Source organism: Vespa mandarinia, chromosome 2 (assembly GCF_050613455.1).
Source record: "Vespa mandarinia isolate Hongniang chromosome 2, ASM5061345v1, whole genome shotgun sequence".
NCBI lineage: Eukaryota > Metazoa > Arthropoda > Insecta > Hymenoptera > Vespidae > Vespa > Vespa mandarinia.
Window position 1 is genome coordinate 13,147,589 of NC_140811.1, and position 15,681 is coordinate 13,163,269.

At 32.0% G+C, this 15,681-nt stretch overlaps 1 protein-coding gene across 18 annotated transcripts in view; it reads left to right on the top strand.

The window, feature by feature from the left end:
* Positions 1 to 15,681, top strand: part of kek5 (leucine-rich repeat, immunoglobulin-like domain-containing kekkon 5 protein) — a 237,071-nt gene that overhangs the window by 109,860 nt on the left and 111,530 nt on the right. The window lies entirely within an intron of this gene.

A 15,681-nucleotide genomic window follows, 5' to 3' on the forward strand; every position in this document is an offset into this window, starting at 1 on the left:
ATTATTAAATTTTTTTTTTGTTAACACTCGTGACACATGAATGTGATATCGAACACTCGTTCTTTGTTTCTTTTTTTTTTCTTTTATTAAATTCCTTATCTCTAGTTTGTTTTTTCAGAAAGATATTGACTGCATGAATTCTCTTCGTGCATTCCTACAGTCGAACTTCTGATTTGCAATTTAAATATTAATTTTACAATTATTCGATAATATATAGAGATAAAAGTTCTTTTGTACAAAGATTTTTTAATTACCGATATTGATAGAAAATTTTTTACATTTCTTTTTGTTTTTTTTTTTTTTTTTTGTTTTTTTTTTTTTTTTTGTTTAAATTTCCTCATGTTTCATACATAATATATCACGTATATGTTTCCTCTACATGGCATGTTTAATTAAAAATCGAAGTCTCCGTTTTTTTTGTTCCCTTTCGTATATCTCGGTCCATTACGTAAATTAGTAAGAATGTCAAGCGCACTTACCGTGATGACATCGATAATTAGTATTATAGCTTTTTGTCATGCGAACGAAATGAGTTTTATCGCTAATAATGATCCAAGTAATATCGTACGTGGTTGATTTTGATCTAAACATTGCGAGATTGGAAAAAAATTTCTTGCATTACATATGATTCTTTGGCATATCTGTAGGACAAAAGTATATTATAATAATCTAATCACAAAGATTGAGATCTATTTGCCTGATAAATACATAAAGAATGAATTTACTATACAATGCAAAGATTGTAGCATTTAACATTAATATGTAATAGATTTGGTGATAAATCGAAACGAGAATAATGGAAATATTTTAGCGTTAATGTTAAAAACATTTTGTTGGTTATTATTTATCCAATCTGTTTCTTTTCTGTTGAATTTAATTGAAAACTGAAAGTCTTAACATTTACTAATGATCGACATTGAATTATATCATGGTCGATGATGTAGTATGTTGTAAATGGAAGCAATATGATAAATTGACTTCGTTATTAATACTCATTATATTGGCGCAAATTTATAGATTATGCAATCATATTTACAATAACCTAATCATTTGATTATTCAAAATACATTATTACCGACTAAAATTAATATTGATTGCATCAATGATTATCCGATGTTTTTAATCGCTTCTTGCTAGTTATTTATTTTTCCTTTTTTTTTCATTTATTTTTACTAAGATGTAATAAAACCTGTAAAAATAGAAAAAAAAAATATATATATATATATTTATACATATATACGAATTTAGGAATCATCCCGCACGAATTGAAATCATAAGCGAGGAAGATATAAACGCTTTAATCCTTCAAAGACTAGTTCATTACATCTAAATCATATCAATTTCACTGCTAAGATTATACGGGAGTTTAGATCTGGCTGTAGGTACGATGATTCTTATGTTGTCTATCAATCGTATCTCATCAGCTTTGATTATCCTTAGTTATCGTTCGCTATGATTTATCCTGAATCGAAACTGATCTCTATATTTTTCTCTCTCTCTCTTTCTCTTTCTATCTATCTATCTATCTATCTCTATCTTTATCTCCCATATTCACACATTTTATCTCATGATACATTTTTTATCTCCGATCATTATGATTAATGTATGTACGTTTTGTCAAGAATTTTCTAGGTTCGTTAAAATTATTTACCATAAAAAACTGATATAGATATATTGTGTAAAAAGATGTTGCACAATTTTTAACGACCCCTAGTGATAAATATTTATTGCAAAACAGAGAAATTTATCTGGACCCAAAATTAGCGAGTAATGGAATATTTTATGAAATTAGGTGTTCCTGTAAAATCGCAAAATTAACCTGAGTATGAACTTAGTTAACGCACCATGCTAAAATGGAGATTCAATACGTAATGTTGAATACAGTCTACAATGTTCATATGCATTGTGCATGAATAATAAAATGTTCATTTGTTTTATCTTAACACACGTATAAGTTATTGAGTTACGTACGTACTTCCACCATCTCTTTTATTTTCTATTTCCCTGTATATTTTTTCTTTTTCTTTCGTAATGAAAAATTTGTAACGACAATTTGTATTTACGTTGTATTTTTCTATCTTTAATTAATTTAAAATTACAACGAACAGAATAGATTTATTTCAACGTTCACGTTGAATAGATTAATAGATTAAATGTGCTAGAATGTAGAACTCTTGCATCGTTTTCTATGATTCCTCGTCTATCGGTCCTATTGTACCATCGATTTCTATAGTTTTGTCCTTGGAGAAAACAGTTAGAATGTAACAAGGAGATTCGCGAGAAATCGGCTTGCGTTTAGCCACAAGAACCAGCTCAGGTGGTGTGTAGACCAGGACAATCTGATTTGTCTCGTACTTGTGAAACTCGAAAATAAATTATTTGAGAGTAAGTAAAATACCTTCGGTTTCTGATTAAAACGAGAAATCAATACGATCTTTTTATTATTTATAACATCGAAAACGTTTTATCATCGACGGTAAAATAATTGTTAATTATCATATAATTGACTGAATTGAATAAAAAAGATGATCGAAGTATTCATTATTTATAAACGATTTTCATTATATTTATCTGCTTCTAAAGCCATTAATATAATTTCCATCAATCAATTGATGGTCGACGAATAATCGTATCGAAAATTTTAAGGGAGATAAAATACTGTATATATTATTTTTAATATATTGTATACAGAGAAAACGATTAAATTCACGTTTATGCTCGCATTATAAATTATTTCACTCATTACACAAAGTTAGAAATCCCTAGGGCGTATATTTCTAAATTTTAATGGTTGTATGTAACTTACATATATATTGGATGGACTACGGACAGCTTGCTTCGAACTAATCCAGATGTGATGATAAATTAAACTGTTTCAGAGAGTTTAAACGAGGCTTAATGTAGCGCTATTCGTCGACGGGAGCGAGTGCAAATTGCGATGTCGCATCGTAATAATTCTCCTTCTGTATCCCTCTCTCTCTTTCTCTCTCCTTCTATCTTGTCTATATTTCTCTCTCTCTCTCTTTTTTCTCTCTTTTTTGTTTTCTTCTTCTTCTTATTTTTTTTAACCAAACCATGCTCTTCCAATTTCTGTCCTTGTTTTTAAGACAATCCACTTACCTGAGAAAACATAGAGCTTGCTTTCTTGTTTGGTGTATTATTACTTGGTTCAGCCTTGCTCGAAAAACCGCTCAATTTGAAGCTTGACGTTTTTCGATAAAGATTAAAGATAAGCATGCTTTTCGAGGTCCGAAGCAATTAATAAAAAATGCAGAAAAACATGGGACTACGATGAATGAAAAAAAAAAAAAAAAAAAAAACAGAAAACGTTACGATTTTGCGGTATTTTTGCGGACAAAGCTTTTAGAACCACTTTTGCCGGAATTTCGATAGCGTTAGAACCAGTTTATTTTGATAAAAACAACGACGTGTCGTTAAAAAATATTCCCCAATGTGGAACTTCGTCGTAACACCTTTTATTGCATTGTGTAAACTTCTAAGGAATTGGAGATAAGTAACGAAGTTTTATTTTCAACGTTAAAACGCAATTCATGAAAAAGTTAAAGTAGACGAGTTACTTTTGCCCATGGAACCGTTAACCTCGCATTGTCCAGAATTATCCGTGACTCGAACTTTCTTCAATCCTTCTTTCTTCTTCTCTCTTATCCACCCACGCTATCCGATAAAGTTTATTTTTATTTCATTGACTTTTAAGTGCTTTTCACGCTCATGAAACATTCGTAGCAAAGACACTACGAAAAATTGATTTTTTTTTTTAATCTTGCTTATAAAGATAAACCGTTATATTGAATAAAAATGATGAGTTTTTTTTTTTCTTTTAAGATGAAGATAAGATAGAAAGAAAAGATCGCAACAAATACAATAAAATGTTTCTGATCGAATAAAATCTAGATATATATAGTGAATTTATCTATAGCGACAAAGAAAGCCTGGAACAGGCTTCTCTCGTAAACTAATTTCTTCCGTTGCTCTGAATATCTTCATCAAAGTTTTCTCTCAAATTCCTTCATCAACGCCAGTAACGTAACATAACAGGAGTAATGCGAGTAATGTACTCGAGGGTCGCAGCATGTCTTTTTGCAAATAAAGTGTAGACTGCAAACAATCTTCCAACGGATTCCAACCGCGATGACTTTCTTACATTTATGTCAATTTCGCGAGATGATCATATTCGAGAGGTATTCAAATATCTAATGTTAAATTTATCATAGCTAAGAATTTTTGTAGGCAATCACCACGATTGTAAAAACTATCGAATAACAAGAATAATTAAAATAATTCATTCGACATTTTCCGACAACTTTGGTTGGTACATTAAAGGTAATAACTTAACGGGGTTGGAATATTCGAGAAGTTGTCGGTCTGTTGCACCGACTGACCAGTCAACTTAGCTAGCTCGTCGAGTCCTACGAGCGACTAAAGCTCACACTCTATGTATAATAGTTATACGCAAACGCTGTATTATGGAAGTGCTGGGCATATCTGGGAAATTCATGAAATACCGGGACCAGCTGGCTATGGTCAAACGTCAAAGCTAGTTTCCTCTTCTCCCGGCCTCCTCTTTTCCACGTCTAACTCCTCCCCGTTTCTCCCTTTACACTTTCTCTATGAGTCCTACCGGAAGTTTCCACCTTTTACGTCATCGTCCTTCGTTCCTCGGCTTCGCGTCACGTTGCCTATAGCCTCTTCCTGCTCTCGCCTTTTCGAACCGATGCTGTACGAAAATAAACGTGTAATTACAAATGCGCTTTTACCTGACTCTCGAATATCGGACTTCTCAGTTTTGATGCTTTTACAAACGTTCATGAAGTTTTTATCTATAATTATATAAAATGAAAATAGAATTTTACTTATTAAATTATCTTGATAACTTGTCATATATTTGAAATATATCTTAAATAAATATTATCAAGGTTACAATATTCTCCGTTGCAATTTACATGAGGAAATTATCGAAGACTTGATTATCGATGATAAGTGTATTCTTTATTGACGATAAATTAATATTTCTTCCACGTAATAGCTTTTTTATCGGATATGCATTTGAGATATTTATTCTAAGTAATTTTTATTCCTCATGCATGGCACTGCTTGATAGTTACAAAACGGTCATATATTATAAACCAATAGAATGTGATTTAAATTCAACTCTTGTAGCTTTTCCATGTATCCGAGAATGCTGTCGTCGTTACCATTTCACATGAAGTTTGTGAATCCAGTTTCGACAAATAATTTGACCTGAAAAAGTTGAACGACTTGCTCGCTCGCTGTGCGACCGATGCATTTTTCCAATAAATTATTATATTAATAAATTGGTAAATATTCTGACTTGTCCTCCTATATTAATTTTATATCATATTTTATATATGATATTTAAAATATGTAGGCATTATTTCCGAAGTTTATATTAAATGACTATTATAGATTATTCGATTTTTTCTTTTTAATTTAATTTCTTTCTGTCGTGGAAATGACACGCTGTTGGCTGATTTTCACAGGGAAAGAAACGCCCGCTGAATTAGCCGGTGGTTTCAACAAATAGGATGCAATTCTGGTAGCTTCAGTTAAAGCGGCTTAGCAGCGCTTGAAACGAGACGAAACAGGCATGTCATCTATTTTCCGGACGACATACCACTCCTCCTCTCTCATTCTTCTCTTTCATTCTCTCCTCTCTCATTTTACCCTTTTACTCGTAGTTGGTATAGTATGTTGGGCCAACCGTTGTTATATTATATATGTTACGGCCAGTTAGATTAGAAACTTAGCAAATAGAAATTTATCGAATTATTAATTTTTACTCTATTTTCCTGTGATATGCTTCTGACTAAAAATATACCCTCAGAATGTAAAACTTTGTATTACCAATATCAACGACATTTCAAGTGTTTCGGAAGAGAGGATAGATAAAGTTACCTAGAGTTTGCTTTTTGAAAGATAAAAATTCTTCTTTGCAAACATCAAGTATTCCTATAGGTATTCTCTCTCTCTCTCTCTCTCTCTCTCTCTCTCTCTTTTTTCTTAGAAAAAGCTCAATTTCGGAGATGGAGTATGGGAGAGAAAAAGAGAACATTGGCAGCAGCCCTTATTCGTACGCCGTTTTATTCTTCTTCGAATACGTCATATGTCGTCGAAAGATCAACATACATTCATCCATTATACATTACCACTTCAGCACCAAGCTTCCTTCATGAATTCTTTCGAACAGCGAGATTACGTGTCGACTGGTGCTTTTCGTCTTTTTCTCTTTCTCTCTCTCTCTCTCTCTCTCTCTCTCTCTCACTCTCTCTTTCTCTTTCTTTTTCTCTCTTTTGCGATAAAAATAAAAAAAAAGGAATATCTTTACGATAGTCAAATGCATTTTCAATAAATTAATATTCGTCTGATTTCTTCTCAATATATTTTTTCAACAGAACTTTCGCAATTATCAATCTACTATCTACGTATCTCTTTGCGTATCATTATTAGTTCGAAAAAATAGAATCAACATATTGCGAATTATTTTGTTTTAAATGGAAAAAAAAAGCAAAGAAAAAGATTCAACGACGTAAAAAGCTATACGAAAGTGTTTTCGTGTTCGACGATAGCAATTAAATCGATTCTAACTTGGAAATTGTCGAATATTGGATTTTCGAACATGGCCATTATTATTAGTTTATTATTTTTGAGAAAGTTGAGACGTGAATATACGGAGAAATCGTAATGGTCACGTTCTTGGAAACTTTGTCTTCCGTTCGAAGAGCGCTCAGGTACAACGTGCTTGTCTTCAAGCTGTATGTTACAATTGAGGAAAGTTCTCGTTTGTTAAATAAGGATACGATTCGTAGGGAATAATAAATAGGCGTCGTCAGACTTTATATTCGTTTTAATTTTTAATATTTCATGACACGAACATAATTATTATCTTTAAGTCTTAAATCGCATTTTCACAAGAACTCGCCGAATACCTTCGATAAAGAAAATATCATCTGACTTAAAATAAGATATATGGAGAAATAAATCATTCCAACAAGAATCCAAGAAGCTTATATAACGAAGAGGTGCGTGGTGGGAGAAGGGTGTTGGAAGAAGAAATGGGACACGCTTAACATAAAATGAAAATGAAAATGAAAATAAAAATATCGATTTTTTAATAAATCTCTCTAATGTTATCCTAGAAGCTTTATTTACATTCTAAAAGTTTTCTAAAAGTTTTATTAATAATCCTTATTAATTTGAAAATAATTGTATATGTTTTAATTAGCTCTCGTGCAATCAAACGTTTAATTTTTTTTTCTTTCTCTAATCCTTTATTAAGAGCACATCACGTGCTTACTTTCCTTCGTCTACAAATGGTTGAAAATCTACAAAGGATACGTCGTTCCGTGAATCTTTCACGAGATCATAATTTAGGCCAGTTGAGACAATGAACTGGTATTAAGACTCACCATCCGCTATCTCCCTTGTCCCCACACGACCAACCGTTAAGTTCTTGCATTTTCCTTCCTTTTCACGTTTAAAGATTCATCTTCTTTCATTATTCACGTGCGACTATGGTGCTCTAGCGCAATCACGTGACAGTATTTTTAAAATTCAAAAATATGTAAATTAATGAGAGAATTAAAAATTAACATAAAATAGTTACTTTAGAGAGAATTTTATGCAATTATAAAAACTAAAGCAAACAAAATTTTATTATTTGAAATACTATCTACCAATTATTATTGGCGTAACTGATAAAAATAAAAAGTAGATTTATTCTGAGATAAAAATACTTTTTCATTTTGAAAATAAATCATTTAATTGTGTATACGCAGATGATGCCCTTTTTTTGATTCGATCTTTAATGAAATTATCATAGCAATCATTCCTATTGATATAAGTTATGTCATTCTAGATGACATTCATTCGGTGCGTTTTCCTTATCCGAAAAGCAATGAAACAATATATGGTAGATATACGATTTTCATATATGGAGAATTCATTCGTACCGCGATGGTTGATTTCTGTATCAATAAATTCCGGATATTTCATATCCGAGGTCATACGCACACAAACGTCTTGATAATCTCTAATTATCAAGACTGTGGGTATTAATTTATCTGTGAAAGCACGAGTATACATATTACCCAGTATAATCTACTGCAGCAAGAGCAGTATAATCCTGATTAAACGGAAGTGCAGAATTTCCCAGGAAGCGTCGCTCAAAATGACCGGCATCGAATCATGCAAAGATGATCAATGGATACATTTGGTTAGAGTGAATACAATGAGAAGCTAAGCTGCAAGTTAATAATAATCCTTTCATTATCAGAATATTCATATATAAATATGAATATTGTGATAATTCATTCTTCTATTATTGTTTTAATATTATTTAGTAGATTATTTTGTCGTATTTCTATTATTATTATTTTATAAAATATTGATAATCAAAACTTACACAATGAATTCCGATATTTTAATCGAATTCATTGATGTATCATCGACGAAACAATAAATAGCACAAAGTATGACTTTTCTATCCGTTTAACTTCGATGCATGTCGGAGAACTATATTTTATATTTTCTCAGCATTTGCATTATCGACGTTCGAAAATATTCGTTTCATCAGGTGGCTTTCGTAAAATGGAGGGGTGATAAAAAATGTTTATTCTTGACATCGTAAGTATAAAATCGTCGTGTAAAATGAATGGAATATTCTAGAAAACGAGAATGATGCATTTGGGACATGTTTGATCGAAGGAAAGTCATAAATAAAGGAACGCTATCAAAGATGGAAAGGATACTAAGGGTGAACGGTACAATTTTGAGGGTAGTAGAAAGAAGGGATGAAGGGAACTCGCGCGTGACGATGAAACGTATGGAAAATTTCGATAACGAATGCCAAGACTATGAAGGCACTGACAATTTGTCACCTTACCTACGAAGAGAATCTCAGGAATTGCGATCGCATATGATATACGACGAACGGACTTTTATTCCACGTAATAAATCAAGGAAAAAGCTTGGGTAATTTTTCGCGTTCTTCGGTATATTTCTCTCGTAGGTAAAACTTTCTTCGATGGTGCTAGATGTTCACATTGAAATTTCGATGGGAAGCATCCATCGATTATCTATACTCTTTCTTCCTTTTTTAATTTCCTATCGTTCTTAATTATATCTTGAATATATAGGATATTTAAATTATAATCTAGGATATTTATGGAAAATATAAAATAGATAAAATCAAAAAGCGAAATAATAATCTTTATAAAATTATTAAGTAAAAGGATTGAACGTCAATTTCCTTTCCAAAAATTTATCATAATCTTCGAAATGAATAGAACGACATTTATGGTTTTTTTTATTACCAATAATACGAATTTATAGAGATTTAATAATCAAGCGAATAGATTTATTCTCGTACAGTTTTATTCACGTTCGTGATAATGATTGGAAAACACTTCTCTCATTTTCGAATTATTTTACGTGAAACGTAGAAAATGTCATGTCAAATGGGAGGAAAAAAAATCGATAATACCTCTTTGCGTTCTGAATGTTTCTCCTTACTATTTTATTCACGATCTCAAGAATCCGTTAAGTTTTCTCCATGGAAGGACGAATGACAGTGTGGCATTAACGTACCTACGCCGTAGCTCTTCAAAGTTTTACCAAGTAGAAGAAGAAGAAGGCTCGACAATGAGAACGAAGATGGAAGAAAGAAAGGAAGAATGGAAAAAAAAAGAAAGAAGGGAAGGAAATAGGAGGAGAAGGTGAAACGAGGAACATACTGAGGACTCGTCCCTCGTGTTTTACGTTCATTTTTACGATGCCCTACGGTAGAGAGACCAAAAGCGTATATCTAGAGATAGGAATGCATTGTTAAGCGGGACTCTTCCGAACTCGTATCTATTAACAAGTATTACTCGTAACGAACGGCCGGTCTACGCGATTCGATAAAATCTCAACGTTGCGGACTTCGAACGACGGTTTTAACGGTGGTTAAACGTTTTATTAACTTGGTTCGTTCTGTATTTCACTTCTTATCGATGTGAGATCTACGTCTCGGTTATGAGAAAAGTCATTTAAATACGATCAGTACCGTTTTACGACCGGTAAAAAGAAGATAAAGTTCTTTTGAAATATTATCGAATTGTAAAGAGAGTAAGTGGATCTTTTGTCCATATGACAGATTGTCTTGTCAACTAAAAAAAAAAATATATATATATATATCGATTTTTTTCGAAACATTTAATTGGAGATCACTCGAGCTCGATGTGAAATATTGATAAAAATGTTTATAAATATTTCATAAATATCAAGTAATTCTACAAGTCGTGATATTAAGAGTCATATATTTGAATCGTTAAGACGCTTCTTAAAGAGAAGTTGAACTTTAAGCCATATCTCGGTCTTAAATCGAATTAAAACTGATTACGAAACTCTGTCATTTACAATTTAACTGTGATAACTATTCAAGTATAATATAATTGAGCACGCTCATGGAAATGCGATTTATGTAGGTACGAACTATTGTAAAACATTTAATTTTGTACTTCCAAAGCGAAATATATTATTTCGAGAGCGAGCCAAGTAACAGAAGTTAGACATGATGTAGAATTCTACGTTAATTTAATTTCTATCATATTGAATATTAAGAGAAAGAAATTGTTTTGTTTTTTATCGAAATATAATAATCAAAGATGAAAGGATAGAAAAAAGATGGATTCTTTTTGTCGCAAACTTGAATTAACAATATAGCACGATATAATATATATTACTTCCGAATTATTAATTCTATAAAATTACGGAGAAAGTGTAATATCAAATTCGTATGAATTTTATCAGTTTGATGCATTCTGATAAAGTTATTCCGTGATGATAACTAGAAAATGAAGTTATTCGTCGTATGCGCCGGGTACTCTCGATTCAATATACGCCGTAAGAATTCAAATAAAGTAGGGTGGTCTTGCTCTTTTCTTCTGAAGTATGTTTGATATTCGTTTCTTAAGATTTAAAGAAGAGGAGAAGAGAAGAAGAATAAGAGAGAAAGAAAAGTATGTCTATTATAAAAGTGTAATTTAGTTAAACATTTTTTTTAATACAACTATATATATATATTATTTTAATATAACATATCTATAAATATAACTACACGATTAAATATAAATTTCATAGATTTAAAATAAAAAATAGATTACTTATCATATGCACTTGTTTGCCTATCAATTATGAAATATTCGTTCTAGGCATATATATATATATATATATATATATATATATATATATGTATATATATATATATGTATATATATATATATATGTATATATATATATATGTATATATATATATATATGTATATATATAAATGTATCTGTAATAAATATATATTCAATAAATACGTATAAATATATATTCAATAAAGAAAATTAGGATGAAGAGAGAAATTGATTGAGTAAAATCACGGGACAAGACAATCTTTCGAAATTCGAAGCTTATTAAGCTGGTTTTGAATGGAAATTAGTTTTGTCTGGATTCTCATATCTCTTCAAGTTCATGACGAGCATTAGATTTAGTTCCCTTTTCCCCAAACAGCTATCTCTTTCGTGAATTCTCTCTCTCTCTCTCTCTCTCTCTCTCTCTCTCTCTCTTTCTCTTTTTCTTTCTGTGTCTTTCTCTTTTTCCTTTCGTGTACAGGATTCAACTTGAATTTTTATCACACGTTTCCTAGATCGAAATTTCATTTCGTGCTTCCTCGTTTGTACTTTAATTTATTTTTTTCATTTCTTTCGTTTCGCTTTACATTTTGTTTCACTTTTTTTCTTATTCGTCCATTCTACGGATTTATATTGTTTCTTCGCTGTGTTTTACTAGATATATCCAAAAAAAGACATTTGAAAAATGGAATAGAGTATGTTACATAAGATATGACGGTAGTAATTTTACTTTTTATCTCGTTCGCACATAAGGCTATTTTCTGTCTTTTGATAATATTCAAATCAATGGAATAAATATTTGATAAATTATATATTTGAAATGTATCTCCGTGTAGAGTAAATACATTCATATATATTTACTACTATAACGAAAAAAAAATTAAGAAAATGTTATAATACAATAGAAAGAGAAAACGAAATATTTAGATATAATTGAAAATATTTCAACAAGGACGACATTTACAGAAGATCAAGTTGAAAAGCAATTATAAATCGTACGGAAATTCGACGAATATGGCGCGGAGTTAAAATTCCAATAATGTTTTAAAAGGAATTTATGTTGAATTAAGGCGATAACTCAAAATTAAATTACTTAAATTCCTTTCCGTCATGAGTTCAAACAGATAACCAAACGCGTTTGCCCATTTAAAACCATTTAATTGTATGATCTATCTGGATATATCTTTAACGTCATTCCTTCGTATTTTCGTTCATCGTATCATAATTACTAGGACTTAAAATCGTGTTCTCTACGTTCGTTCAACGAGTCCAGTGACACTTGCACATGGGAACACCATGCATAATAGACTTCAAACGAATTCACCATTTCTGCTTCACTTTACGTAACCCTCTAGCAAGTGGCTGTAACACCTTTTCCTTTCCTATCCTTCGTTTTCTTTCTCTGATGCTACTTTTCCACGAGACTTTGCTCCAGGCACGGTTAAATTATGCAAGAAATAAACAGCGCGGCGAGCTACGTTGAGCTAGTAGCATCTACGTAATTGTGCAAGTACAGAGTTGGTACATAGCTATAGAAGAGTAGTAAGTCCGTACCTATGTTCGGCCTGCAGCATGATTAAGTCTTGTTCCAGGTGTTTTGGAAAATTTTCGTGACCTCCTAGACTTTCATTTACCTATACCTATGAGTGTATACATATATACATATATATATATATATATATATATATATATATATATCTGTACGTGTATGTGCGTGCGCGCGCGCGTATGTATGTGTATGGATGTGTGCGTGTTTAGCAGCTTCCGGCATCATCTTCAAGCTTGTTGCTCCTTTCGTTTCTTCCTGGAAGAACTTACGAAGAAAGTGTCAACCTGATGCTGACTTTTTCTTTCAACTTATAAGAATTTTATCTATCATGCTGCATTTTCTTTCCTATTGTTTTTCGCTTCTAAATGATAATAATAAGTACGTTATACAACGTACTTATTGTTAGACAAAATAATATCTGACACATTTCGATCTCTTCCCGATTACTTAAATTAACGAGCATAATATCATATTTCTTTACAGAAATAAATAATTAGATACATCGAGATTTAAGAAGAAATTGATGGTGCATCGCAATGATGGTTCTATGTATAATTAAATACTCGCAAAAAAAAAATAATCCCAGATGCATTTTTAGCATACGTCGAAAAGCAGAGAGTTGAAAGGTCGAAATATAACGGAAATTGGAAGCTGTTTTCTAGACGAAAAAGGGAGATAAGCTGATGTACCAGCACTCGATTGGTGGAAAGCAACTCCGTTTTGCCTGGCGGCGATTACAACTACTATTATATTTTATGTTAGTAAAAAGGAACGAAATACGGGATGTACAGAGCATATACCGTAATAATAATGTTTGGCGCAATGCGCTTTTCGATATAGTCTGATCCATTTTTCCCTTGTTTCATCTATGCAGACGATATATCGTTGATATGATTCCCCTGAAACGGCTTTTCTATCTGAAAGTTCGATTCGTGAAACATTTACCTTCGATTTACATATGTCCAGTATTTCACATGATTTTCTTTATTCGAACGTCGAAGGGAAAAAGAATTTTTTCTTATTTTTCTCTTCGATTAGATTTCCATTTAATGGAAACATAGAATCATCATTCTTTTACGCCTAACGAAGTAATAGAAACATGTTACTTAATCTCTTAGATATTAAACAAACTAGCATGGTCATATCAATGTTTTCGATTTTACTCGAAATACTATAGATACATATACTTACATATATAAAATTTCAATATATAATAAATAGAATTTTCCTAACACCAGAGAAAATAAATTTCTCGGAATTCTTCCTAACGGATCATATTGACAAAGAGGAATTTTTCTATATCGTTGTCGTTTTAAAATCCTCAGGGAGGAAGGACATTAAATGATTAAATTCATCAAACTTTCTGTGGAAAATTTACGAAGGGAGGAAAGAAGACGATCGTCGATTTAATAAAAGGAAAAAGAAAAGAAAGAAAGAAAAAAGGAAAGAGAAGAAGAAGAAGAAGAAGAAGAAGAAGAAGAAGAAGAAGAAGATGTTCGTTCTAACTCGTGCCTTTCTCATTCGACAAAGCAGAGAAAGGAGAATCAGATGCACAAGGCTCGTTCTCACAAATACAAGCAGCAAACTATTTTTCTGGAATGCCGGACAACATTACCAGATGTCATTTTTATCGATTCAGGCCTGGAAAAAGGAGCTAAAAGGGAAAAGAAAAAATGAGTAGAAGGAGGAAGAGGAGGAGGAGGTTCGGTGAGAATGTAAAAGAGAAAAAAAAAGGAAAATAGCATAACCGTAGTTCGCGCGTTCTGCTTCGCGTTGGAAAATTTCATTAGCATCGTTGCCGTATTTGTGACTGGTGGTTTCTCGGTTGTCGGTAAAGGAATATGAAAGCACCACTGAGACTATTGTCATTTTGGGGATAGAAACGAGAAGAACGCGCAAGAAGAGAATGTTAAGGAGAAAGAGGTTAACATAGAGACGAAGAAAGAGTGAAAGGGTTCTATTCGAAGTATGTAGTGGTAAAGTAATATAAACGAGAAGATTATCGGCCAAGCTCTCTTCGTTCCTTCTTTTCCGTGCATTAAATGTACTCTTTTCCTTTTTTTCTTGTTTTCTCTTTTTTCTCTTTTCTCACAATCCTTTTTCTCTTTCTCTTTCTCTCTCTCTCTCTCTCTCTCTCTCTCTCTCTCTCTCTCTTCTCGTTTTCTTACTTTCGTTTCCTCTCTTTTCCTATCTCCCCTTCACCCTCTTCTCCTCTGTTACCTTATCTACAGCTTCTTTTCGCAAACTTTGCTACTGTTTCCCTTACCTTATTTCGTTTTTTTTCTTTCTTTTAGTAAAACTCGCTCTTTTTCCTCTCCTTCTCTCTCTCTCTCTCTTGAATGCTTGCAAGTCGTTTTCCAAGCAAGCAGTTTCGAACGTAGAAAATTCCGCTGTATCAAGACTCTTTCAGTCGGTTAGAGGATTACTCAATATAGAACGTAGATAAGGAAAACGCGTACTCACAATTTCTTCCTAGATTTCAGAATTTTCTACTGTTTTACAACGATTCCCTTTAAGGAAAATTTTGAACGAGAACAATCGATTATAACAATATATGATATTGATCCCCATGACAATAAATCTCAATTATACATATTAAGAAAAATTTGGAAAATTTGATTTATCTATTAGGCATGTTCTAATTGTCGAAGAAAAGAAATTTGGGTCACGCATGATGCGGCATTTTAAAAAGGAACAGGGAGAAATGATAGGATGGGCTGTATAGGCAGGAAAGAAAATACATTTTCCGTTTGGCTTTGACGTCACGCATATTCGGTAAGTAAGATTAATTTTCATGCATCCTGTCGAGCCTTTTATTGAATTACCATTTTAAACTTGCCTTAAAAATCTATGAGCACGCATTCATAAATCTAGAGATACGAAGGATAAAGAAAATTTTGCTCTATTTCTTCTTATTCTTCTTGTTCTTTTTCTTC